This window comes from Paroedura picta, chromosome 14 (assembly GCF_049243985.1).
Source record: "Paroedura picta isolate Pp20150507F chromosome 14, Ppicta_v3.0, whole genome shotgun sequence".
In the NCBI taxonomy this organism is placed as follows: Eukaryota; Metazoa; Chordata; class Lepidosauria; order Squamata; family Gekkonidae; genus Paroedura; species Paroedura picta.
In genome coordinates, this window is record NC_135382.1 from 17,714,161 (window position 1) to 17,741,233 (window position 27,073).

A 27,073-nucleotide genomic window follows, 5' to 3' on the forward strand; every position below is an offset into this window, starting at 1 on the left:
TCAGACTTGGAGGATTGAATCCCACAAGTGTCGGCGTGGAGAATGGTTTGTTAAGAGGACTGGAATGGCACTGCCGGGTCAACCCACAGGCACAATACCGAACCCTTCCAACCCGTGGTCGGATTTACTTATTCATTGTATGGCATGCGTGTCGTGTAGCCAGGGGATTCTAAGATTATCTGGCAAGAGACATTCAGAGCTGGTTTGCCATGGCCTGCCCCCATGGCATGACCCTTCTGTTCCTTGTAGGCTGCCCTTCCAAGCTCTAGCCAGGGCTGGCCCTGTTTAGCTTCTGAGGTCTGATGGGATTGGGCTGGCCTGGACTCCCCGAGTCTGAGATACTTCCTGCAGGGCCTAGCTACACGGCAGCCTCAGGCTTCAGAAGTCAATAATTGCAGGAAGCCAGGTGGGAGTCCAATCCAGCCCAGGAGCCTGTGTTTTGGTTTAGTCCCTTCCCTTACTCTAAGGCTTGGACAGAACTTCTTTCAGCACCAAGGTGCCAAAGCCATAGCTGTCTTTTAGCTCTTTGTCCTTCCTGCTGGGAACCACCGGCTCTGAGGCCTCCAGTTGAAAACAGAGGCTCTCATGTATCCCTCACCCTTCTTGTTCTCGGGATCAGTGCCTGGGTGCCTTCTCCGAAGTCCAGAAACCTCTTGCACAGCTGCTCTGCGCTGGGTTCTCTTGCTGTACCACGCCCTGCCCTGAACTAAAACACTGACACAGAGGAGCTGTTCACTCTCTTTATAAGACGTGTGAGAGAAGTCATAATTTTCTCATGAGTTCTGTTTTATTACTGAGCGTCTGTCATCCCGATCTCCTGGGAACCTCTGGGAGTTTACAAGTGTTATTCTGTGCAAGTCTTTGCAACGGCAGACCACAGGAGCATCTTGGCCCCAGACCAGGGTGTCGTCTGCATGGGGCTTTTTACCTCCTCTCAGATTGACTCAATACCTGCAGTCTACACTGAATTCAGTTTCCATTTTGATTTTTAGTGCTTTCAATTTTCCCTCTGCAACATGCATGATTGATTAGTGGTCACCCTACCTTTCCCCCATCATATCCTGGAGTAGATATAAGCCTAAATCGATCTGAATTCAGCAGGATCCACAACAAAAAAAGTAAGTGCAGAATCAGCCCAGGATATCCAAGATCTGAGAGTGTACACAGAGTCTTTGCATGAGAAAGCATGCCTGTCTCAAGACAGGCATCAGCAAATTTGCAATCTGGTGTATAAGTGCTGAAGAATTAGAGACCTTCTAAAGTAGCCCAACAGTCCAAGCCTTGCTCCCTTCCATGTTGGCACCTCCTTCCATGTTGGCACATCGAAGAAGACAGTAAGAGAGACAGACAGACAGACAGACAGACAGACAGACAGACCTAACTGTCTACCTGGCTGTTGTCTGCAGTCATTCTTCTGTTCAAAAACTGTTTGGGAAGAAACACAGTAAAAAGCAGGAAGTCTGTAAAAAAGCAACTGTGTCCTACATGCAGCTCAGCTCAGGACGGCATGGTTGGGGGCGCACTGATTTTCAGTATCCCAAAATGCAAGATGGCCCAGTCACAGAACCACCTGCTCCTGATGTCAGCTTGATGGGGCCATGAGCCAGAGTTTCCTAAGAAGAGCCCTGCTGGATCAGACCAGTGGTCCATCTACCACAGCATCCCGGCTCACCCAGTGACCAACCCAATCCTCCGTTGTTGCACTCGAGTTGAGGCTCCCTTGACTGTGGCTGCTGTGAAGAAACTCTCTGGGCAGGCACCTGGGCTGTCAGCTGGCTTATGGTGTGTGCTTTAACTGGCTTTTTTGTCCTCTTCTGCCGAGGAAGTTACTTGGGTTGTTACAGTGCTCTGCGTTGTAATTCAGCATTCCCTCTGGGAAAGGCCCGTCATGAATCCTTCAAATACATTGGTTGGAAAGTGAAAGAGAGATTATGTACACCTAATTCCAAACTTCTTCAGTGATTTATTGTGCATAATTTTCTGCAAAGGCACTCTTCCTTCTAAGCACTGAAGCATCAAATAAGAGATTCCTGGGGCACATCTGTCCGTGGTTAGTGCTACGGTTACCGAACTAGTTCATCAGTGGCCTTCCCTTGGATGGACACATTAAGGCTCCATCCAGTTTGATTGCTTCTGTTCAGTCCATAATTCAGATCGATGTATGAACAAGAATATCCTGACCTGAGATCCTTTTAAATACAGTAGAGATACATGATATAAACCATCAAAATAAACCTTTGACCTTTTGTCTATCTTTTAGGAACCTAAAGGTTGAGCTGCAAAAAAAAAAGGTGTTTAAAAGCCAAATATTTATTATAATTACATACACATAACAGGAATTTAAAATCTCAGTTGGATACCCTGTGTAGCACATCAAGTACAGAATCAGCATTAACACACGGAAGATATAACGACCAAAACCAAGATGTATTTCGACCCCTAAAAGATCTTTCTCAGTGGTCAAATAAGTTTAGATGCCCTTGAGCGGTATAAAAATATATAACATTTTGGCTTGCTAGGTGGTACTGAAATCTAGGAGGTGGTGCTCCAACCGATATGCACTGCATATAAGAATGTCTAATAGGGAGCCCACGTTGTGAAATACTGTTCATTGAGAAACATTGGGAAAATAAAGACAAAATAGTCCTGGGAAGCTTAAAATATTGGCTTCCCAATATTGCTGGCTAATCCTGAATCCGTCCGGGAGTTTTTAGGGCCCATTTCCCAGTACCCTGAAAAATCCCAGATAACACCTGGAGATCAAATACATTCATGAAATACAGATCAGGTGTTTTTGGGGTATATATTCAGATCAGCTATATCGGGATGCACACTCCTGGTGCTGAGGTCAACCAGCTGATATCAGCTTCATCACAAATGGTTCTGTAACAAATATGTGTTGGTGTCAGCTTCCATGGATTCCACTCAGAACCTCCTTTCTCTTCTGTCTTACGGTCACTTGTACAACGGGACCTTCCTTAGGAGCAGAAGAGCACGTTCCACTGGAGGTAGGCTCCACAAGACAGCGGAAGGCTCCATACGCATTGAAACAGAGTGGTAGGGTACAAACACCCTGTTCAATCTGGGACCGTGTATTTGAAGATCTCCCTTCATTCTGTGGAACCTGCCTGTCAGTTGAGACCAGAAGTGGCAGCCCTTCTCCCCCTCCGCTTCCAGCTTTGCACATTAGATGGGTCAATGTGGGAAAACAGACTTTTCTGTGGTCACAACCCAGTTACTGAATTTCCTCTTGAGGGGCATAGACCTGGCTATATCTTTGCCCATTTTCATGAAGGCGAGGAGGAGGAGGAGGAGGAGGAGAAGGAGAAGGAGAAGGAGAAGAGTTGGTTCTTATATGCCACTTTCTCTACCAGGAGTCTAAACAGACACTCTGTGAATTAGGTGGAACAGAGAGAGCTCTAACAGAACTGCTATGTGAGAACAGCACTATTAGAACTGCCCAAGGTCACCCACCTGGCTCCATGTAAAGGAGCAGAAAATCTTGCCAGATTAGAAGCCGCCGCTCTTAACCACTACACCATGCTAGCTGTCTTGAGCACTTCCTCCTCCCCAGTCCCTATTCTGGAACCTAGGCATTCGGTTTTCTCGTTTTTTTCTAGTTTGTCTCAAACTGTGCTGCAGTTTTAAATGCTAGATTTGAATGGGACTACTGAGAGAAAATGTGGCTGTTAATTCTACTGGATCCATGATAAGAATGGAACCATTTTTCTTCCTCCCCTTTCTATTGTCACCTACTATGCTCCCTCTTTCTGGGGGGGGGGGGAGGTCGGAGAGCCGGTCCACAGCATAGGAGGCAAAGGTGGGGTCTGCAGTGAGAGGGGAAATCAGCAGGAATGACCCCCTCTCCTCAACTTTTTCATCCTTGTTATTATTAAAAGGTCATAAAATATAAGACGCCGTGTTTGACTTCCATTCCAGTGACCATGATTGCTCCCTGGAGCAGAATAGCCTCATACCATTTAAAAAAAAAACTAAATAATAATCAGTTTTGTAGAATACTGGGTCTTCATAGCAGCTGAGTAACTGCAAGCATTCATGCCTGGTAGTTTCACAAGCATTGGGGGGGGGAATCAAATTACTGCCCCTCTGCCCCACTTTCACGTGGGGGTTATCCTGCAAGGGGAGGCCCTCAGAACACCCAAAGAAAGTTTGTGGGCAATGTGAGCAGGTCTGAGAACAGTCGTAGGCAGGGCTTCCATGGTACCCCCCTAGTGTCTTTGACGGTTGCAGAGAGGATTCCCTGGAAGTGACCTTCTGGACAGCTTCACCACGTGTCCCCTGACCTGGATAGCCCAGATCTCCTCAGATCTCGGAAGCTAGCAGGGTGCCTCCAAGCCCGTCCCCTTCCTACCGATCCACAGGACCTTGGCAGGGTTGAGTTTCAGGCAGGGTTGAGTTTCTTGAGCCAAACCATCACTGCTTCCAACCAACTGCTGAAAAGATTTCAGGGGGGAGGGGAGTCAGGGTGGTTGCCCATCAGGAGACAGAGCTAGGTGTCATCGGCATACTGATAACAACCCTGCCCAAAACTCCGGACAAGCTGAATCGGGGGGCGTCTGAAGATGTCGAACAATGTAGGGGAGAGAACAACGTAGGGGAGATGGTAGGCGCGTGACTGCTCCTCTCCCACAGCAACCCTCTGTGTCCGGTCCCGGAGAAAGGAGAAATTGTCCCTGTCTCTCCCCCTGTGTTGGTCTGCCTGGAACTTTACCTGATCGCGGGAGGCAAGCTTTCTTTGAAAACAAAGAGCAAAGCCAGCACACCTTTCCTTTTTAATGACAGGGGTCTGCCTCCTGTCTGTGACCTCCGTGGCGACTAATAACAGCCTGGGAATGAGCTGGCTGTTTCATTTCTGCGGTTACGGCCGGAGGGACCCGACTTGTTATCCTGAAGATGGGCCATTTTGCGTGTGTGCCGAAAAGGGGCCCCTGGACTGGTTATTAAAAAGCCTTGTCTACAGACGTGAAGGCAATAATCTGACTGGAGCCAGCCAGTCCACGACCTTACATGCACCAGGGAGAAGGAGAAACCACACCTCAAGCCTTGCCCTCAGACGTTCTCCACCCTCGGCAAAGCACATCATACCACTCTGCATCACAATCCCTTAAAGATATATTGCCCATTTTGGGGGGATTAGGCTGTGTCTGGCAGAAGTGGACCTGGGTATTGTGTGGCGGGCTTCAGGGAAAGGTTTTTTTTTCCCCCTGTGTGAAGTTTTCACTGGGAAGGATTTGTTTCAGTGGGTTTTTCTCTCTCCCTCTCCGAATGCTCTACCTAGGATTTCAGCAAGAGGCTTTTGAGACCCTAGGAATCCCTTTGCAGTTTGAGTTTGGACGTCCAAATGCCATTGCTAGAGTCCTATTTAACCTTGGACTTTGAAGTCCCTCTGTCTGATGTGGGTAAATAAAGGAGCAGAGGTGGCTGTTTTTCGACTGCTGCTCTGAGATCCCTGTAAATTCAGGGGTAGTCAAACTGCGACCCTCCAGATGTCCATGGTCTACAATTCCCATGAGCCCCTGCCAGCAAATGCTGGCAGGGGCTCATGGGAATTGTAGTCCATGGACATCTGGAGGGCCACAGTTTGCCTACCCCTGGACCGCCACTGGACTTAGTAGCATGCTAAGTTTGCTGACATTTCACACCAATGCAAATTTCACTCACAAAATCAAACTTGGGGAGAGGGGAGAAAATATTTGCCTCAAATCCGTATATTTAAAGGTTGGTCATTTCTCATCATTTTATTGTTTATTTGAAATATTTCCATCTCGCTTTTCTCCTGCCTCTGTTTCACCTTTTTCCAGCACTCTGGGGGACTTGCAGATCCTAAAACCAACAAAGCAGTTTCATAGATATTGAGCACCAAACCCACTCACTGCCCGGAGAGTATTTTTCGCGGATTTATAAGAATATTAATTATCGCAGATTTTCAAAAACTGCAGAATGTCTCATCTGTCTACATTGCACATTTTGAGCGTAACTAGCAATCATCAACAATGAAAATAATAAAATAAGTGATGCAAACGTTTACCAATACAATATATATTATTCAGGGCAATAAAAATGATTAATGCCTACTTAGTGTGCATAACAGGTTCAGCTTACAAAATTCTGCTTTACATGGCACAGAATTCATCTGTACAGGATCCTAGTTTTTAAAGAACATGGATTTCCTATGACTCTTCAGTATCACACTAATAGATGGAGAAACTTAATTTAATGGTAAGCATGTTTCCTGCAGAATAAGTAATAAACTAGGTACTTTAGAATCCCATCTGAAGAAAAGATTTTCAGAAGTAGGTACACATATGGAGAAGATATGCTGTGCCCAGACTGTCAGCTATAAAAAGAGGTCATGTGCTAGACACATGTTACTCCTTTACATTCTTGGTTTAGGATTTAGCTCAAGTGCATGGCATGTTGTTATTGTGGGTTTAAAAAAAATACTTTCTTGAGGATACACATCCCATAAGATGAGACAATTTTCCATGTGTAGTATTTGCCGAGAGTAGAAGAAAGCATCCTTGTATTTTCTTTCTAGATTAAAAAAAGAAGAAGAAAGCATTGTTTGTGGTTAATTCATGCCTCATAGCTCAAAGCTCTTAAAGTACTGGGTGGGTTCTTGTGGGTTTTTTTGAATTAAGGTGTTTCAGTTCCTTGTAGTTATCCTCTCCTTTCTGTGTCATCATTTTCAAAGCAAGCTCTAAATGTATACTTACTTCCAGCAGCGTGACTGGGTTGGGGCATCTTCCCCCCACACCAACACACATCAGTTTCTGTTTCCTGTCTTGGTGCCAGGTGGTTGGGTGGGGAAGGAGCTCCTGGATGAGGTCATTCAAGCTGGGCAGAAGAAGAAAAAGAAGAGATGGTTTTTATACCCCACTTTCCTCTAAACAAAAAGAGCCTCTTGTGACGTAGAGTTGTAAGGCAGCAGACATGCTGTCTGAAGCTCTGCCCATGAGGCTGGGAGTTCAATCCCAGCAGCCGGCTCAAGGTCGACTCACCCTTCCATCCTTCCGAGGTCGGTAAAATGAGTACCCAGCTTGCTGGGGGGTAAACAGTAATGACTGGGGAAGGCACTGGCAAACTACCCCGTATTGAGTCTGCCATGAAAATGCTAGAGGGCGTCTCCCCAAGGGTCAGACGCAGCTAGCTGCATGTGGAGGAGTGGGGAATCAAACCTGGTTCTCCAGATTAGAGGCTACAGCTCTTAACCACGATGCCACGCTGGCAGGCTTGCAGGGTGTTGGGTTAGTAGAAGCATCTCAAAATCAGGGCCGGTCTTGAACACTGTAGATCTTGCGTATTCCAACAGAATTTTTTTGTTGTTGTTTTATAGAAGCAAATAGAGGGATCCTAGGCCTGTGATTAAATCTCCCCATCTCCCTCTACCCCCATCAACCTGGCAAGTCTTTAAACAGCAGCTCAACAGAACCTTATCCTGGATGCTTTAGGCTGATACTACATTGAGCAGGAGTTGGACTAGGAAGGACCATGCATGAAGAGACTTGATGGACAGCTTGCAAGCTATCCACAGAGCACAGAGCTTCCAGAGGGTTCCTCAAGAGAGGTGTGAAGCACTTGAAGGCAAGATACTGAACCTTGTCTTGAATTATACGGAAATAGGGCAAGAGTGCTTGTTAATTGGAGGCACTAGTCACGTGATCATGGCAGAAGTTCATATTAGAGAGAGGAACTCTCTAAAGGAGCCTCTGTTTTCTCATCTTCCAGCCACACTGCAAAGGCACATATTCTGACCTGCCTTACAGGTGGCTGTCCAGACTTTTGCATGGGAAGCATCTGTGGTCCCATTATGGTTCTCAAAGGCCCTTTTATCACAGCCCATACGGAAGTATTCAAAATTCTGCAGAAATCCAGAATTTTCTCCTGGAATAAATCAGTTCTCCACTCCTTCAAAGTATATTTCTGTGGCAGCAGAATACGGGTGCTTTTTTGTTCATTTGTTGAGCTTATTGAAGCTTTCCTAGGGCAGAAATATATCCACAAAGGTTGACTTGGCTCTGCCAGTTCACCATCTTACACGGACACAAAAGCTGAAAACTGATCAGCATTTCCCCAGGAAGCACTTTTATTGTTAGGCCTCGTTAGAATTTGCAAGGAAAGTGAGTAAATCAGACCATAACATCAAGCCCTGCTGATCTAAAGTCATGGGAATGTCCCCCCCCCCGCAAATGTCTTAGCCCACAAAAGCTACTTAACGTGTGTTTTTAGCAAGTGGCCGTGAAATCATTCCTTATTTCGCAGATTAGCATCTTTTCTCTATAATTACACTTAATTCGTATTTATGAAAGGTGACTGCTAAAAGTAATACCCCAAATTACAAGAGCACAAACGAACGTAACTTACTAAAATATCTATATCGCTGTGAACTAAATGATTGCAACCCCAATTGTAGATTTCCCCATCCTGCAATAAAGATCTTTATTTTAGCTTTAAAATGAGAATTCAGTAAGGGAATACAGAAGTCTTCCACATGACTAAAAACTCTCCCACATCCCCATGCCCATTATGTCTGTCTGTCTGTCTGTCTGTCTGTCTGTCTGTCTGTCTGTCTGTCTGTCTGTCTGTCTGTCTATGGATTTTTATACCGCCCCTCATGACAGGCCATCTCGTGGCAGTACACACTATAAAAACAATAAAATACAATATAAAAGCTCATAAAACCCCTTGACAATACAAATAGAAATAGAAGATAGAAAACAGATGGAGGCATCAAAATTCCTTGACCTTTTAAAAACCAATAACTGTTCCAGCCAAGGACCTGCACAGATGATCCTGTTAGTCCTGTTGTTTTGGTAGAGGAATTTCCCCATGATGACAGTCCCACAGGTGGCCCATCTGCTAGCTGGACCTGCAGTGAGCAGCAAAAAGATGGGTGTCATGGACCAGCTAGCTCCAGCATAGGGAAATGAGGCAAAGGACTCCTCTGAGGAAGAGGCACTCAGCAGGCCTAACCCAGAGCCATGGCTTGTGACAGAGACACAGTCTCTTAAGGAGCCAGATGTAAATCTGCAGCCAAGCACTAGTCCAATGGCCCATCGGTTCTGAGTTGGCACCAGAGAGTCATCTGCTGACCAGTTCACCTCCCCTGTCATCAGAGCCTTGGGAACAGCAGAGGAAACTAAGGCGGGAACTGCAAGACAGAAGGTGCCATGCTCAGTTGGCAGCACAGCACTGGCTCCACATGAATGATGAGAAAGAGTGTTTGCAGGAACAGGGCCAAGGCAGCTGGCAGGTGCTGAGCATGAGGTACAAAAGCAGCAAACTGGGGAGTGGCTGTGTGTGAGTGATGTGTTTGTGTAGCTTGCATTGGTTCCATTGTCACTGTGTTTTAGCACTCTGCTTTCCCTTAGACTTGAAGCTGTGTGATCTAACTGGTATCTGGGAAACTATATTCTTACAACCTCTGATGGCTAGAAACTATGCCCGTCTGCCTGCTGTGTGTCTGCAATCAGGAAAGTGGTGCTAGATCATGTTGGATAGTTTGTGAAAAAGTAATATTAGTTAGCTGAGTTAATGTTTAAATGAAGAGACACCAGACAAGGCAGTGTTATGTTATCAAAAAGACTGTTTTACTAGGCTAGCAGGGAAGGGGGAACTTGGAAATAAAACAAGGAAATGCATAGCTTCCTATATCTCAGAACGGAGCTCTACAGTCTAGCTGTTCCATGTTTGGAATCCAAGACGGATCTCCGTTATTAGTTGCAGGCATGGGTAGCAAGCACCTAAGCAATGGCCAGTAAACACTTTAGCATATCAGTAAACAAACCACATGACCCGCACTTGCCTGTTCTCATGAGCAACTAGGGTCACTCAACATTAACCCTTTCACTGACAGGCAGCGGCTGACTCTTGTGAAAGACACAAAGGCTAACAGAGCAACCTTTCCAAGCAGTAGCCCCAGGCAGCATTGGCAGCTCTAGTGCCACCCCCAGGGACCCTGCTAGGGCCTGCTTACTGGTCTTCCCTAGCCCTCCCCCCATGACAGAGGGAGGGAGAAGGAAAGAACAGCAGGCAGTCTCCAGCTTTGCACCTAACCAACTTGCAACAGTGGCTTCTTGTTGCCCACAGTGGGAAGGGGGAAGAGCAGGCAGTCACTGGCTTTGCATCATTGTGGGGGCTCTTTTCCTGACTTCTCCCCCCAAACATGCCCCTTTGACATCATGGGGGCAGAAGAGGCCCCTTGAATGGGGGTGGGGTGGGGAATAATCAGAACAGGAAGCAAAAAGTCCTGGAGTACTTCCAGGAATGATCTATCCATGGTACCAGCGTGGGGATCAGAAGACAAAGAATTTGGCAAGCTGCCACTGAAGGGTTGAACGATAAGGGGAATTTGTTTAGAAATGAAACTCAGTAGATCACTGAGCCAATTGAAACTGATGGGTAGGGGCTCAAGACAGTGCATCCTCCTGGACTGAATCAAGACCTAGGTTTCCTGTCTCATTGCCAATGCTGATTTTTTCATGTGCACTACCCCTCCACGTGTCACTCCTAATCCAGTCATGCCTGCTATTGTCATTCATTTGGCAATTGAAATTGCGCTACCTTCCAATGTACAGATGAATTCGCATTCTAGCTATATACGAAGAAATGAGCAGTGACTCATGAAAACTGATACCTTGCCACAAATTTTGTTTGTCCTTAAGGAGCTACTGGAATCTTACTTTTTTCTACCATCTAAAGTGGTGATTTTTTCATTGAAGTTTGGGTATGACCCATGGTAGGCAACTGTTTGGTGAGGAATTTGGCCTTTGGACCCACTCAGTTTAGCCACCTGTACCTCAAAGTAACCTGTCGAGGTGAGGATGATCCTAGTGTATATGTAAAATCAGATTCCAAGAGGGTTCTGTTGTCTGTATTCTTTCCAATCTGTTTTTGATTTATACATATAATAAAAAACAGACCCATCTTTGCTAAAGGTGGGGAAATGATGTGCCAGCAGATTTCTCGAGTCTATATTTACACAACCCTGTGAAAATCATATAAGGAGGTTTTGTGTCTTTTCATTAAAGGAGATTTTCAGACTGAGCACATCGCTCTCTGAAGGACAGATGGCTGGGAGGGGAACGAGCATTTAAGAAAATAAAGAGCAAAAAAATGGCACCATGTTTAATTTCATACTCTTTTCACCTATAATTAAATCTTAAAATAAACCCCAAATGTGAGTCTTCAAATGGAGGAAAAATAGCTTTAAAATAGCATGAAACTATTCTGAGTTTCAAAAGGCATCATTATGTTAAATAATTTTGAAGGATTCCCCAACACCGCATTTGGGTGGGTGGAAAGTGAACCATTTTGGTGCCTGTTTGGATTGGGAACAGCTGTGGAAAGCTTGTAGGTAGGCAGAATTTCTTTTTCTAATGAAATACGGGGGGGGGGGGGGAATGGTCCACACCAGAGTAGCGCTGTCCTTACTTAAGGGCTTGCTGCCCAGAGCAGTAATAACAGTCAGAGAACTTAGCACTTGTGCCAAGTTGCCAAATGTTCCAAGCTCTTCACATACGTGTTCAGTACCAGCAAATCAGTTTATCGATTGAACAAAGTTTGAATCCAGTGGCACCTTTAAGGCTAAGAAAGTTTTATTTAAAGCTCATGAAAGCTTATATTCGGCTTAAGTAGAATCCTGGGGTTTCTTGACGGCCCTGGAAAGGTTTCCTGAATGGGTGGGGATTTTAAATATATTTATTAAATTTGTGAAACATTTTTCGGGTGATATATGCACATGTTGACCCACCCCCCTTCCAAAATGGCCAAAGATGAGCCTCGAGGCAGTGGGAAGGGGCCCCAGGTGGGCGTGTCCACAGCTCTGCTTCCCAACCATATTCTGCACCATTGCGCCACTTCTGGGGTTTCTCAAAGCGTGAAGAATATTTCAGGGGGTTCTCAGTGGTAAAAAAAGTTGAGAAAGGCTGGGTTATGCCTTGAATCAATCAATCAATCAATCAATCAATCAATAAATTACCTTGAATAGAAACTTTGTTGGCCTTAAACAGGGGTAGTCAAACTGCGGCCCTCCAGATGTCCATGGACTACAATTCCCATGAGCCCCTGCCAGCATTCGCTGGCAGGGGCTCCTGGGAATTGTAGTCCATGGACATCTGGAGGGCCGCAGTTTGACTACCCCTGGCCTTAAAGGTGCCACTGGACTAAAACTTTGGCCTGCTGATTCAGACCAACAGAGATACCTGCCTGAATCTCAGGTGATTTGTTCTATCTGTGCCTCACTTCTCCTCACGCTTGGAATCCAGGGCTGAATCTGCACGGAGCTTTTATTCCGATCCCAGGTCGATTCAAGTCCCTGCAGTCTACGTTGAATGCGATTTCCGTTTTGATTTGGGCTGATTAAAATTTCCCCTCTGCCGCCCGGCTGCTCCCACCGCAATTGTTCTCTGCCAGGGCCCTGAAAACAGCTCTGGTGCCATGGGCCCCACCAATGCTTCAACCGCTCCTCGTATGGGCATGTCGTGGCATAAACCAACCGGGGCGTGTGTTTGTTTCCCCACCGTACGTGCCCTTGTGCACTCCACGGAGCAGTTGGCTTTTTAATATTTTTTTAAAAAATGTTCCTCGGGGGCTCTCGGCAGCTGTGGCTGTTGGGTACACAAGTGCTGGCGAAGCATCCAGCTGCCCCGGAGTTCCTCCTGGTGTGTCAAATACTCAGACGGGCGTGGAGGAGATAAAAGAGCTCTTTCTTGTGCATCTGTCGTGGTTGGGCAGGAGGCAACCCGGCGAGCGGCTAAAGGATTCGCCCCCTTCAAAAGGGTTATCATTTAGACAACACCTTCATCTGTAGGGGTTGTGAGTATGGAAAGTGGGGGGAGGGCTTACTCAACAGGCAGGGAAGTTTAATGAGGGGTGCCATTTCAGAATTCAATAGGGGGGCATGACAAAGAATTCAGGGAGAGGACACAATTCCCAGACAAGATGGGAAAAGCCTATTGTAGGAGATATTCAAGATGTGTTTCATAAGCTTTTCAGGTGATGATGATGATGATTTTTATTGATTGATTTGATTTGATTTGGTTTGTATACCGCCGCTGTCTTTAGCTGGCTCGTAGCGGTTAACAAAGAGCAAAATCCATACAATTTAAAATCCCCATAAAACCGTTAAAACAATTTGCAACATATAACAAACAGCAAATGGCGGCGACAAGCAATCTAATATAACCATCTCCCTTGTTCAGGGCATCAGTCCGAGTGGATGAAATAGTAACTGAAAGCATAACATAAGATGGAATAAACCCGGCTGGAAGATGAAATTAGGGCCCACCACAGTCTAGCACTGCAGTTCAATAGGGCCTTCGGAGGGGCGGGACCTGATCCACATCCCTGGGGGTTCCTACGTGGCCTCAACCAAACGCATGGCGGAAGAGCTCCGTTTTGCAGGCTCTGCGGAACTCAGAGCCCTGACAGGGCCCTTAGCTCTTCTGGGAGCTCATTCCACCAGGTAGAGAGCCAGTTTGGTGTAGTGGTTAGGAGTGTGGACTTCTAATCTGGCATGCCGGGTTCGATTCTGCACTCCCCCACATGCAGCCAGCTAGGTGACCTTGGGCTCACCACGGCACTGATAAAGCTGTTCTGACCGGGCAGTGATATTAGGGCTCTCTCAGCCTCACCCACCCCACAGGGTGTCTGTTGTGGGGAGAGGAATGGGAAGGCGACTGTAAACCGCTTTGAGCCTCCTTCGGGTAGGGAAAAAGTGGCATATAAGAACCAACTCTTCTTCTTCTTCTAGGGGCCAGGACCGAAAAGGCCCTGGCCCTGGTCAAGGCCACGCAGTTCTCCCAAGGCCCCAGAACCTTCAGCAGATCGCTTGTTGTTTGCCATAATGACAGGATTTCATGAACTCCTGGTTGAGAAAGCCTGCTCCAATTAATCACTTTTCATTATATTGTACATAGTCAAAGATCTACATCCTTTAATCTTCAAGTCCACAGAGTGTCCACCTATTTTTCCTTTTCCCTGTAAAAAGTCAGTGGAAAGTTTCTGCTGTGTCACAAAGGTAGATGTTGATTTTTCTCTAATCAGAGCACCCAACTCTAATAGCATGATAATCCTGTCTTCTATTGTAGGTCAAGTTTGGCTTTTCCTTCAAGCCATGTACATGTAGAATTCTTTCTGCCATTGCCCTAGATCTAAACAGAGTGATGTTATTATTTTCCAGTTCATTATTGACCCAACAAAAATGTTCCTTGTGTTTTACTGAAGGAGTCTCAGAGTGGCTTACATTTGCCTTCCCTTCCTCTCCCCACCACAGACGCCCGGTGAGGTAAGTGGCACCAAGAGAATTCTGAGAGAATTGTGACTGGCTCAAGGTCACCCAGCTGGCTGCATGTGGAGGAGGTGGGGAATCAAGCTGGGTTCTCCAGATTAGAAGCAGCTGTTCTTAAACACTATGCCAAGCTGGCTCTCAATTCCTGCAAATGCAGTGCCTCCTTCTCTTTCATGGAGTGGCACAGCAGCCTTAGGGTTGAAGGATGCAGCAGAAAAGCCAACTGCAAAGGTCAAAATGGCCCTTGGACCTTGGTAGCCCAAGAGAAAAGAAAGTGAATGCTCCGTAGAGGGAGAGGTGAGCTGGCCAGCTATAAAAATAAATAGTGCCCTAATTGTTTTATGATTCCATTAACTCTGAGCATTTTGACATCATTAACTGCATAATGAAAACACCAGTGTTCAGGACTATAAATTAAGCTGAGAAAACCCTTCTGTGCAGCGGAAACTTAAGTAAGGCTGCCAGGAAGGACCTGGGAGAAAGAGAGGGAGAGGAAACACCCTGCAAAACTTGTATCTGCGCTCTGACTTTCTAAATAGTTGTGAACACACACTGGTAGCTGAGGCTAGGTATTTTCTTCCAGTGTGGCTAAAAGCTCTCTTGGTCATCTCATTTGGAAGAGGCCCCTGCCAGGTCTGATCTCCTAAACCACGCAAGAGGGATAGTGCTGTGTTTTTTTTTTTTTCCTTAAAGAAAACATGTGAAGTTCATATCAGGCAAATGTATGAATTTATTGCCTGGCACCTTCCCCTGTCTTCTGAGTGAGCCACGTGCCACGGATATGTTCAAGTGGGGGAAAACTCCATGTTGGTTTTGGATGGTCTCTGCTTGGATGGATGCATTTTTGGCCTCTGTGGGCCGGAAGGGGACCCATGACCTGGAGAGATGAGCACGAATCCCAGTTAAAACATTTACACAGCTGAGACCAGGAATCCCTCCTGCATGTAGATAAAACAGATGGAGCTAGGAAGCTGAGCTGAAGCAAGCAGTGCCAAACCAGGCCTGCTGGGAAGATTCAGAAGAAGGGCTGGGGGGTTGCTGGGTTTTCTCCTCCCGCCCCCGTCTGGTACAGAACAGTGTCCGGCTGAAAACCCGTCTCTAGATTAGGAGTCAGCGACTGGGCCAAATCCAGTTTCTGGAGGGATTCCAGCTGACATTCCTGGTTACTAATCCTGAGGTGAAAAGTGGGTATGAAGGAAGCAGCATCTGAGGTTTAAGAACATAAGAAGAGCTCTCTTTGATGAGACCAGTGGTCCATCTAATCCTTTGGTAATTGAGAGCCAGTGCGATGTCATGGTTTAAGAGTGGTGGATTGTGATCTAGAGAAATGGGTTTGATTCCCCGTTCCTCCATAGGCAGCCAGCTGGGTGACCTTGGGCTAGTTCTAATTATCATAGAGCCCAGCCAGAAGTGATATGTAGCTACTACTCACAATGTGTGTGTTCGCGGGGTGGGGGTGGGGGACTGTCCTTTACTACAACCAATGTCGGGGTGGACAGTGAGGCCTCAACACAAGAAGAGAACATTCAGATGCCATGACACCTCTGGGTAGAATCCAGTTCTCTGCAGCTAGTAGGACTTTCAGATGGCAGAGCGACCAGGTTGTTCCACAAAGGATGCCCTCCTCCCAGAACTGAGCTGGTTGGGACCAATGTTGATGTGGGCAGGGGAATTCCTTTTTCTGAAATGTGTGTTTTTATATAGCGAATAGATCCCTCTGACTCTTTTCCTCTTTTAAAAGATGGGTTTCTGTTTCGTTTGCTTTACATTACATGACACAATACTTTGGAGCCTTGTCCAGCACTCTGTTCTGGGTTCCTGTAGTTTCTGAGAACTAGAGAATTGCTACTCAAGGGGGGGGGCTCATCCAGCTAAACATCAGAGGGTTTTTGAGGTGGGCCAACATTGGTTCACAAGTCCAGTAAACTTCCTCGAATCTTAAGGTTTCTTTGGTGAAACATCCAGCGGGTTTTCAGCAAACACAACAAACTTGTTTTTTGCACATTCCTAACGTGGAGCTATTTAATCTGTGTTGTCAAAAAAGAAATTTCTTTTATGTGTTCTAAGAAAATGCCAAAAATGCCCAAGTAATCTTGCTATTTACCAGCTTCTAATGTGGCTCCATCCTTCATCAGAGAAGCTGTGCACTCCTTTAAAGCCCGCACTTAAAAACAGTTTTAGACAGAAAAAGCACTTTGTTGCAAGGGCCATCTATGGATTCAGGAGGGTCACTGTGTTGGCCTGAAGCTGCAGAACAAAATTTGGGTCCAGCGGCACCTTTAAGACCAGCAAAGTTCTATTCCCAGCATAGACTTTCATGAGCACACTACTTTGTCATGAATCCTTTCCTAGGAATTAACCCACCCCCTCTCTACCTCCATGTGATGCTTGAGGAAATTCTTTTTCACAGTATCCAAAGACGTGTGCATGCACCCAAAAGCTTATACCTTGAATAAAAATTTGTTGGTCTTAAAGGTGCCCCAGAATTCAAGCTCAAACTTTATCCTACAGAAACATGAAGGCTTTGAGAAGTGGGTGAAATTTAGACACAGAGGCGAGGCAAAAGTGGGCCATGTAATATTTCTGTCGCCAAAATTGGCAATTTCCATTGATGAAGAAGAAGAGTGGTTTTTTATACCCTGTTTTTCACTGCCTGAAGGAGTTTCAAAGTGGCTTACAATTGCCTTCCTTTCCGCTCTGCACAACATGCACCCTGTGAGATAGGTGAGACTGAAAGAGCTCTTACAAGAATGCTTTGTCAGAACAGCACTATCAGGATTGTGATGAGCCCAAGGCCACCCAGCTGGCTGCATGTGGAGGTGCAGGGAATCAAGCTCAGCTTGCCAGATGAGAAGTCGCTCTTAATCACTACACCCTCCTTCCCACTGCAGACCTCTACCCCATGTTGCTCTTCAGGGTTCCCTGTCCTCTATGAGATCAGTGACCTACACTGAGAGGGGGAAGGCAGGAAAATTCCAGTTCAGTGATGGAAAATTTAGTCTGGATCCAGCACTTGGGTTGCAAACCTCTACATACATGCATATCTGAAATTAAAACTCATTCCAGAAAAGGAGACAATTCAAGTAACCAAACATAAGGACTTTTCTGCATGGAGTTTTCTCATAGGTTCTGGCCCAATGACTAGTTTCATTTTTGATATCTGGATATATCGTTATACCATGGCATAGCTGGATCTTTAATTATTGCCCATCTTTAATTAGGAAAGGAAGTTAGTCTCTGGTGGCTAGCCCTTTCCCCTGCAAAGTTATAGGGGGAAAGGAGGTATATCTCTGGAAGGAAAGGAGCTACAACAGCCTCCCTCAACTTCTTTACCACTGAGAAACTCCAGAAACATTCTTCAGGCTCTAAGAAAAGTGGCATGATCAAGGCAGAAATTGGTTGGGAAGCCTAGCTGTGTACATGCCCACCCAGGACGCCTCCCCTTCCCACCCCCTCCAGGTCCATCACTGGCCATTGGGTAGGGGGTTGACATGACCAAATATGGTCATAACAACCAAAACCAACAGATTAAAAAATATATATTAACATTAATTAATTTCTACCCATTCAGGAAGCCCTTCCGGGGCCATCAAGAAACCCCAGGGTTTCATGAAGGCCTGATCTAGAGCCTTACTGAGCGGTTTTCATGAAAGTTGGGGGTTCAGAGACCTGGTAAGCCTGTACTTACAATGGTATATCAATATAATTATGCACACAAATAAAAGGGGAGATGCTCGAACACCATCCATGATGGCAGCACCCTCCCTTGAAAATGCAGATTATTTAAGGCACATGTGGGGCGGGGGGAATAGACTGCCTCCAAAACTGTGAAAATGGCAGAGGGAGAGTAGAGGTGCCGAACATGAGTGCCTAAACCAATTCCAATATGTGGGGCTCAAGAAAATCAGAAGTCAAGGACATGGGAAAGCCCAAAATCTGAGCTGTAGCTTTGTGAGTTCTTGTGTGGGGGGGAAAGACTCAACAAGGGCTGGTATCAAGTCTTCCAAAATGGTGTTGAACTGAACTGGGCTTGGTTTCGAAGGGCTCCTGAGTGTCCAAACAAATGCAATAAGCAAAACTTCCTTTTGAACCTCAGCTATTCCTTGTGTATAAAAACAGCTTACATCCACCAAAGATTTAGCCCCCCCCCCTTTTGTGGGTGTGTCCCATGGCTACCACTCAATAATGATTTTTTTTGGTATTTATCTTTATTCATTTAAAAAGATGGTTTCCTCTTATGGCAGAGGAGTTCTGATAGGTGTTATTTTCCTACAGACTGGTGGTAAGCTGATCCTTTGTGCGCCTGGGAGTTGTGGAATTCCAGCTGCGCAGGGATCTTCCACATTTCAAAAAGTAGTGACTCCCTTCCCCCATGCCAAAGAAAGAGGAGAGGAGATGTCAGTGGCCTCCTTCCAATGGGGTGGGGGAGTTGCGTGCAGCATTGCTGTTCTCAGATACCAGGGATGTTTAGCTTGGCTGTGGCAGAAAAGCTTCAGGACAGGAAGGAGGGGGGGGGGGAGATGTTGTCATGCAAGTATCTGGTATGAAATTGGAGTGCATTCCCCCCCCCTTCCTCTGGTAGACTGATGGTGGTTTCCCCCAATTTACGTCCCACCCCTCCCCCCTGTTTTTATGCTGTAGGTTTGGCAGACTCAAGATTATGGGGTAATCAGATCAGGGTCAGAGCTGGTAGCACAGAATGGCTGAACAAGAGAGGTAGAAGAACTGAGAGTCCCTGTCAGTTCTGGTTAATATTATTTACCAGGCAAAATTACAAAAAGCACATTACAAGATGTGAGTCCAATGGTACTTTTAAGACCAACAAAGATTTATTGAGGGCATGAGCTTCCTCACACACATACATGCACACAAAAGATCACACCTTGAATGAATCTCTGTTGGTCTTAAAGGTGCCATTGGACTCCCATTTTGTTGTGCTACTTCAGACCAGCTCAGCTACCCACTTGAATATAACACATTAGTTGACTTTTTAAAAACCTGAATATTGTAGTATGCTGCATGGACAGGTGGATGGTATGTGTTTTCCTGAAGTTTTACGAAAGATTTATATATGTATCTCCCCTTGATAAAGACATTATCATAATAACAATCCTTTTGCATTTTGTGACGATTTTAACGCTCTTCTCAAAAAGAAATTTGGCTTGGAAAACAATACCGCCACGTTAAAGGAGGTTATGGGGCTAATGAATAAGAAATGCTTTGAATGCCGAAAAAATGTGATACCACTCTCATGTCACTTTTACAGTGACAAGACCTTTTAAAGAACTAGGATGCTTTAGGATGCTTTGGGCTGATCCTGCGTTGAGCAGGGGGTGGACTAGATGTCCTGTGTGGCCCCTTCCAACTCTAGGATTCTATGATTCTAAAGAATGTATCACCCTGACAGCAATCATAACAGCAGTATTTTATATAGGATTTTAGAAAAAAGAAGAAGAGTTGGTGTTTTTACCTCCCTGTTCACTGCCTGAAGGAGTCTCAAAGGGGCTTACAATCACTTTCCCCTCATCTGAGATAACACTGAGGGAACTGGGATTGGCCCAAGGTCACCCAGCTGGCTCCGTGTGGAGGAGGAGTGAATTAGTGGCTGCCTCTCTCCACCGCTGCACCAGCTCCCTCTCGGAGAGTTTATAGTGCCTCACGTTCTCCTGGAACTCTGTTTCCTATTATGTTTGCATGGCAAGAGCTGCTGGAATATGTCCCTTTCTCATGCATCAGTGGTCACACTGGAAGCTTTGGGCTATGTGGGAGGAGGCTATAATGCAGGTCCACCCCAGGTGCCATTTGGGAGTCAGATGGGAGGGCCTGCTCACCATCCTAGTGGAGCTTCCAGTGCCTTCTAAAGGAAGAGCTGGCTGCTGTAGCTTTCCCAGTTCCCTCAGTCTTGGGCTTCTGGCAATCTCACACTCAGAGCAACCAAAAGCCATGACTAGGCACAGGCTCAACGGTATTGCCTTGAGGGTCTCAGGGAGGGGTTGTTCCAAGAGGGTATTGGTTGGCTGTGGACATTTCCCAGCTTCCCCTTATTTAAACAGAGCTTTGACACATCATGATTTGTGGGTCGAAAGTGGTCATTTCAGTGGGGAAGAAATGCCTTCTGAAAACCTGTAGGGTTGTAAGAATGGTCTCCCTTTTCGTTCTGCAGGATGGGGTGGAGGGGAATGGGTAAAGCACCAATGCCCGTCAGTTTTTTCTCTTGCTGACCCAAGTACAGCTTCCCAGAAGTGTGGGGAGAAAAAGTCAGACACTTTCTCCCTAGCAAGCCTTCCTTGCAGGTGGCTACTCATTAGCTTTCTTGAAAAGCACCAGAGACTCTAATCACAGATAGAGGCACAGGCAGCTTTAAAAGGGGATTAGATAGATTCGTGAAGATTAGGTCTATCAACAGCTATTGGTCATGGTGACTAATGGAAACCTCCACATCCAGAGACACTAAGCCTCTGAATCCCAGAGCCAGGAGCAACATCAGGGGAAGGGCTCAGCCTCTATGCCCTGTTGTTGGCCACTGTGTGAGAAAAGGATGCTGTACTAGATGGACCACTGGTCTGATCCTGCAGAGCTCTTCTTCCGTTCCTATCAGTAGAAGGTCCTGGCCACTCTGCCCTGTTGTTGGCCATCCAGAGGAACTGACAGGCCACCATGTGAGACAGGATGCTGGACTAGCGGGACCACTGATTTGATCCTGCAGGGCTGATCTGATGTTCTTATCTCTCACTTTTTAGCTCATCTGGCCCCACGGCAGCTGGGTCTAGTTGCGAGCCCCCTTGGTTTGAGACCAAGCTTCCATTACACACACACACAAACACACACTAATAGCATTTGTGCCTTCCATCCAATGCTGGTAATGTGTCATTGCACCAATACAGTCTGGCATGTTCTAGCTTAGTTCTGGATGAGGCCCTCAGGCTCCCCCCTCCCTCCCCAATTCTTCCCAAATTTTCATTTATTTATTTTTTTTGCGCTTGACAAAAAACTGAACTGGAAGTGTGGGGCGGGTTCGTTCTTTGGGTACTCTGTTTCTACTTCGTCGTAGGATGCTTGGCAGAGAGATGCTGCGCTTAATTAAATATAGCCTTTCCGTTAACTCAGAAAACCCTTGACATCATTCCATCGATGGGGGAAGTGGCTGTGCGCATAGTGGAGAGCGGGCATTTCTTTCCAAGTGGGACACCCTTGGCATGAGCCTTGTAAACAGGGGCACTTGTCCAATTCATGATGATAGGAAACCAAACCAAGAAAGCCGGGCTGGAAAATCCGACAGAAGCAGCCGCTCAGTGGAGGCCGGGGGAGCGTGGCTGCGTCTCATGTGCTCAGGCTGTTTCCAGGGATTAAAATTAGGGCTTTCCAGAAATGTGCCACAAGCAGGGTTGAGGCTAACGTGTTTCCTTTTAAGTGTATGAAGCCTGAAAGCCCATTAAGAGGATTTTGCGTCTGCCTGATGTCCTGTTTTTTATCCCGAAAACATTCCCATTTCCAACTCGTTTTATGAAACTCAAGCAAACCACGTAAAAAGCAAACGCTGCTTTAAAATGTTTCCCTCAGAGGACCAGCGGGAATCTTAGGGATGCCAGTTTGCAGGTGGAACCTGAGGTTCCCCCTGGTTTTACAGCTCATCTCCAGGCGACAGAGATGAGTTCCTGCTGCTTTGGCGGGGGGGGGGATTCTATATTACTGGACTCCACAGAGGTCCCTCCGTACCCCAAATCTACCCACTTCTAGCTCCGCCCCCAAACTCTCCAGGGATTTCCCAACCCAGAGTTGGCACCCCTGCCATTACAAGGTACATTTATACTGGCAATAAACATCTGACAGCAGAGAGGACAACTGTTGACAACCCAGAGGCTGCAAATGCCAACAAACCTTGGGCAGACATGGAATTTTTTTTAAAAGCCAAACTTTGTGTGTGTGAAAACATTTAAAGTTCTGCATGTAGATAATCTAACACAAAGCTGGGTTCTATGGCTTGTGTGAACTCTGCATGTGTTTATCATTTCTCTTGTGTTATGTTCGGTATTCTGGTTCGGATGCTTAGGGGATGAGGCAAGGGAGTTATTCCTGCCAATGGACACACCCCTTCCAATAACTGTCTATGTCGTTCCGTCGCTTCCCTGGCTGCTGAGGTTTAAGAATGGGCTGCCCACATCCTCTCACCATCCTTGCAGCCAGGAGGGCCGAAACTTGCTCTTTTTTAATGAAACCTGAGGGCACAAACAGAGGGGATGGAAGAGCCACATTGTGCATGAGCACACAGTTCAAGTTAATGCTGCAAGACAAGTGTTGACACTTTTCTCTCAGCTTCTCTCCTTTAATTATGAGCCTTTTAAAGGGAGAAAAGGTCAAAAATGGTCTCCCCGCCCCTGAAAAAGCTAGCAGCAACTAACAGAACTCAGCAGGAGTTAAGGGGTTAAGTCCTCATCCCCCCCCCCCCCCCACACACACACACCTCCAGAAGCCCCATCCCAGGCTCTCTCAACCCTGCGGTTGCTTGATGGCCCTGGAAGGGTTTCCCAAGTGGGTGGGAGCTAATTTTGTATATATTCTAAAATGTGTTAAACATTAATCAGGTGATATGACCATATATGGTCATGTTGACCTACCCACTCCCTCCAAGAGTAGCCAGTGATGGGGCTGGAGGGGGTGGGGAGGGGAGGGGTCCCGGGGGGGGGCGTGTATTCAGCTATGCTTCCCAACCATATTCTGCACGATTGCGCCACTTCTGGGGTTTCTCGAAGCCTGATGAATGTTCCGGGGGTTTCTCAAGGGTAAAAAAGTTGAGAAAGGCTGCCCCATCCAAATTGGGGCTGCGTGTGCGCCGTTTGTCTTGTACAAATGACTCTAAGCTCATCTGTTTGCGTCCCAGAGAAGGAGCTGAATGTTGGGGCCACAACTATTCCACGCTATTCTGAACTCACGGCATGCACAGCCCTGGGAATAAGCCACTCCCGATGTCTGCGGCTGAAAGGGAAAGTCAAAGAAACCATGCTGGACAGCAGTTCAAAGAAACTGATTGGGATATAGGGGAACATAGGGAACTGAAATCAGAGATGCTCCATCACCGGCCAGGTCTGTTCCCAGCCTCTCCTCAACCCATATCTGCCACATCGTATCTCCTTGCCTATGTTGATGCAAGGAAACCTTATTATGCAGGCACATTCTCCTACTGTATTCTCATCACTTCCTGTCCCCTACGGCTCCTGCGGTCTCCTTTGCTGTTCTCCGTGTTCTTTAAGTGCCCCAAACATGAACATTTCATCGCTAGTGCCTTGCAGGAGTGGGCTATCTCCCAGTGTCCCTACGCGGCTGTCTGACTTGGCATTTGCAAATGGCAAAGATGGACAAATTCATTGGAACAATGTGTGCATGCATGCATGTTCATGCGCTGCCTTATGGGAATTGCCCCCCACACACCACAGCACCCAGGGCATCCCCCAAAAGAGGCAGCTGAGACTTCATGGCTTGTGTGTATTCCTGACCTACCCGATCTTCACAGCCCAGTTTGTGCTGGCAAGGAAGGCAGGTGAGCAGTTCAGAGAGCCAGCGTGAGAGCAAGCTGCTTTTGATTTCCCATTCCTCCTCCACAGCTGAGCCAGCTGGGTGACCTTGGGCCAGACACAGATCTTTCTCAGATCTCTCTCAGCCTCACCTCCCTCACAGGGTGTCTGTTGTGGAAAGAGGAAGGGAAGGCAATTTGAGACTCCTTCGGGTAGTGAGGTACAAAAACCAACTCTTCTTCTTCCATAATTGCTGCAGGTGCTTTCTTGCACTGAATCATGCTAGCTGTCACCTGAAGTCTCAAAGTATAAAAACAGTAAATCAATTACCGGAGCATGATCGTTTCCTGATCAATTAAGAAGGGTAGGACCAGTGAAGGATCAAATACAAATCAAGTATAGAGGCACTGGGATACCAAGGTGGCAAGCACAATATCCAAAATAGACTTCTGTAGAGTCTTGAATCTTCTATTATTTCTTTCTTTATTCTTTATTCTTTATTGTACAAAGCAGTCCCAACGCATTTCGTTTGGCTTTGTCAAGGGACATTAAATTTATAGTTTTCAGACAAACTTCAGATTAGTAAATATATGTCTCTTAAACAGAGTATAAGGTCGTTATAACAGCAGCTACTCCTAGCTTATGGCATTCCAGACGCTAAAATGAGATGACCTCAGGAGGAACCAGCTTAGTGTAGAGCTTAAGAGTGGCAGCCTCTAATCTGGAGAACTGGGTTTGATTCCCTACTCCTCCTTTACATGCAGCCAACTGGGTGACCTTGGGCTAGTCACAGTTCTCTCAGAGCTTTCTCACCCTCACCTGCCTCACAGGGTACCTGTTCTAGGGAGAGGAAAGGTAGGAGATTGTAAGCCCTTTTGAGACTCCTTCAGGGAGCAAAAAGCGAGGTACAAAACCCCAGCTCTCCTTCCTCTGGGTTAGTGTATTTCTAGATTGACTTTCCACCCTCCGGGTCCTCGAGGTGATTGTAAATGAGCAGCTCAGGCGTAGTAAATTCAGTCCTCAATTGCATTCATGTTGAAATTCCTGGCAACCCCGGTGGAAATCAGAGATTCCCATTGTGCGGCCAAGAAGAAAACCAGAGCTCCAATTCGTATATTTACCCAGAAATAGTGGGGGGGGGGAACAACACATGTTCATCTCCCCACCCACACGATAAGATCTTGGGTGAGTCAGGCACTCCCAAGGAATGCTTGGCTGGTGTGATTCGATTCGCTGAGCAACAGATCCGGGGACGATTCCAGGAACGTGATGGAGCATCGGTGCGGAGAGCTCAGCTCGTGAGAGAGTCTTTTCCCTGCACAAGGGAGGAGAAGATGAGCCCAGCTCCACTCAGCATATAGGAAACAGGCAAGGATCCTGTCAAAGAGGAATGTGGGCTAACATTTAATTGGGGCAGAGAGAGAAAGCAAGAGAGAGAGAACTATTATGAGTGTGGTCCCAGGTGACCTTCTGCTGGTGCTAGTGGACTTCTAATCTGGCATGCCAGGTTCGATTCTGCACTCCCCCACATGCAGCCAGCTGGGTGACCTTGGGCTCACCACGGCACTGATAAAACTGTCCTGACCAGGCAGTGATATCAGCGTTCTCTCAGCCTGTTGTGGGGAGAGGAAAGGGAAGGGAATGTAAGCCACTTTGAGCCTCCTTTGGGTAGGGAAAAGTGGCATATAAGAACCAACTCTTATTATTATTACTTCAAAACTGAATGGTTTAACTTCCGCAAAGAAACTGTAGACATATTTGGCTTTACTGATTTTTACTGATCAGTTTTACTGATTGTAAATGGTTTTGAGTATTCAAAGCATTTCATGTGTCCTTAACAAACCTGAAAGGGAGGCTGATATGTGCGAAATGGGTTTATTTGTTTGTTTCTATACTGCTCCTCTTGGACTTTGCCCTCAGGATGGTGCACAACCAATTAATAAAACAATTCAACAGATAAAAGTTGCATAAAATAATTCATTTTCTGAACCAGTTTGGTGTACTGGTCAGGAGCGCCGACTTCTAGGGTTCGATTCCCTGCTCCCCCACATGCAGCCAGCTGGTTGACTAACTAACTCTTCTTCTTTACAATACAATCTACAGCTAGTGATGTTTGGTGGGAAAAGGGGGGCCAATGGGAGGGAGGCCATCATTTTAGCACTGACGTTTATTATCTCAGCTGGCCTCAACCATAGCCTAGCGGAAGAACTCCGTCTTACAGGCTCTGCAGATCTCAGTAAGTTCCTGCAGGGCCCTGATCTCTCTCAGGACTTTAAGCATATTGGGCCGCACAAATTGGGATGCCAGCCTCCTGGCGGGACCTGCGGATCTCCCAGATCTCCCATTTCCAGACTGCAGAGATCAGTTCCCCTGGAGAAAAAGGATGCTTTGGAGGGTGGGCTGTATGATCTCTCTCACTGAGGTCCGTCCCCAAATCTCCATGAATTTCCCAACCTGGATCTGGCCATCCCCCGGTGGTGGCCAGGGGAAATCTGGCAACCCTATGCACTTCTCTCACTTCTATGGAATGTCAGTCTGGTAGACCTGACACAGGCATATCTGCAAGGTATAGAATCATAGAATCATAGAGTTGGAAGGGGCCATACTGGCCATCTAGTCCAACCCCCTGCTCAACGCAGGATCAGCCCTAAGCATCCTAAAGCATCCAAGAAAAGCGTGTATCCAATCTTTGCTTGAAGACTTCCAGTGAGGAGGAGCTCACCACCTCCTTAGGCAGCCTATTCCACTGCTGAACTACTCTGACTGTGAATTTTTTTTTCCTGAGCCCACTCTATGAGACTTGGGCCCTGGGATCAGGTTCCTCTGCCCTGGAGTTCCCCAGGTGGCCTTAGGGCAGCCGCTCACTCCCAGCGCTTGGAGAAAGGGTGGGCTCCCAGTCAGTGTCACCAAATGAGACGTCATCAATACATCTGTATAAACACTCCGTGCACTTAGGGGGCTTTGGAGAGTAACTGTTTTCAAACTGCTTCTTCAGTCCGTTAATGCCCTGGGAAAGGAGCCAAAACGGAGGCAACAAGAGCTTTTGTAACCGATCGGGCCTCTGCAGGGCTGCTTTGCGGGGAGGGCAGCCTCGCTGAAGCTCATCGGGAAAGCAGGTGACAGAAGCCAGTTGCTCGTGTCTCTTTTCCCAAGTCTCTCCTCGGGAGTGTCTGCGACACATTTGGAATCTCTTGCGTGGCGCTGGGTCAGCTGTTGCAGAAGGCTGTTGGGGCAGCAACACATGCGGCTCAGA

The 27,073-nt window shown here is 46.7% G+C and overlaps 1 protein-coding gene and 1 long non-coding RNA gene across 3 annotated transcripts in view; one reads left to right on the forward strand and one right to left on the reverse strand.

Annotated features, from left to right (window-relative positions):
* The window catches only part of LOC143823994 (potassium voltage-gated channel subfamily KQT member 1-like), a 280,017-nt gene that overhangs the window by 205,981 nt on the left and 46,963 nt on the right, over window positions 1-27,073 (forward strand). The window lies entirely within an intron of this gene.
* LOC143823955 (uncharacterized) lies at window positions 5,758-8,952 on the reverse strand. The gene is made up of 3 exons (XR_013226656.1): window positions 8,767-8,952; window positions 6,738-6,858; window positions 5,758-6,555 (listed from the first exon to the last, which is right to left on the reverse strand). It is a non-coding gene; the product is annotated as an uncharacterized LOC143823955 (long non-coding RNA).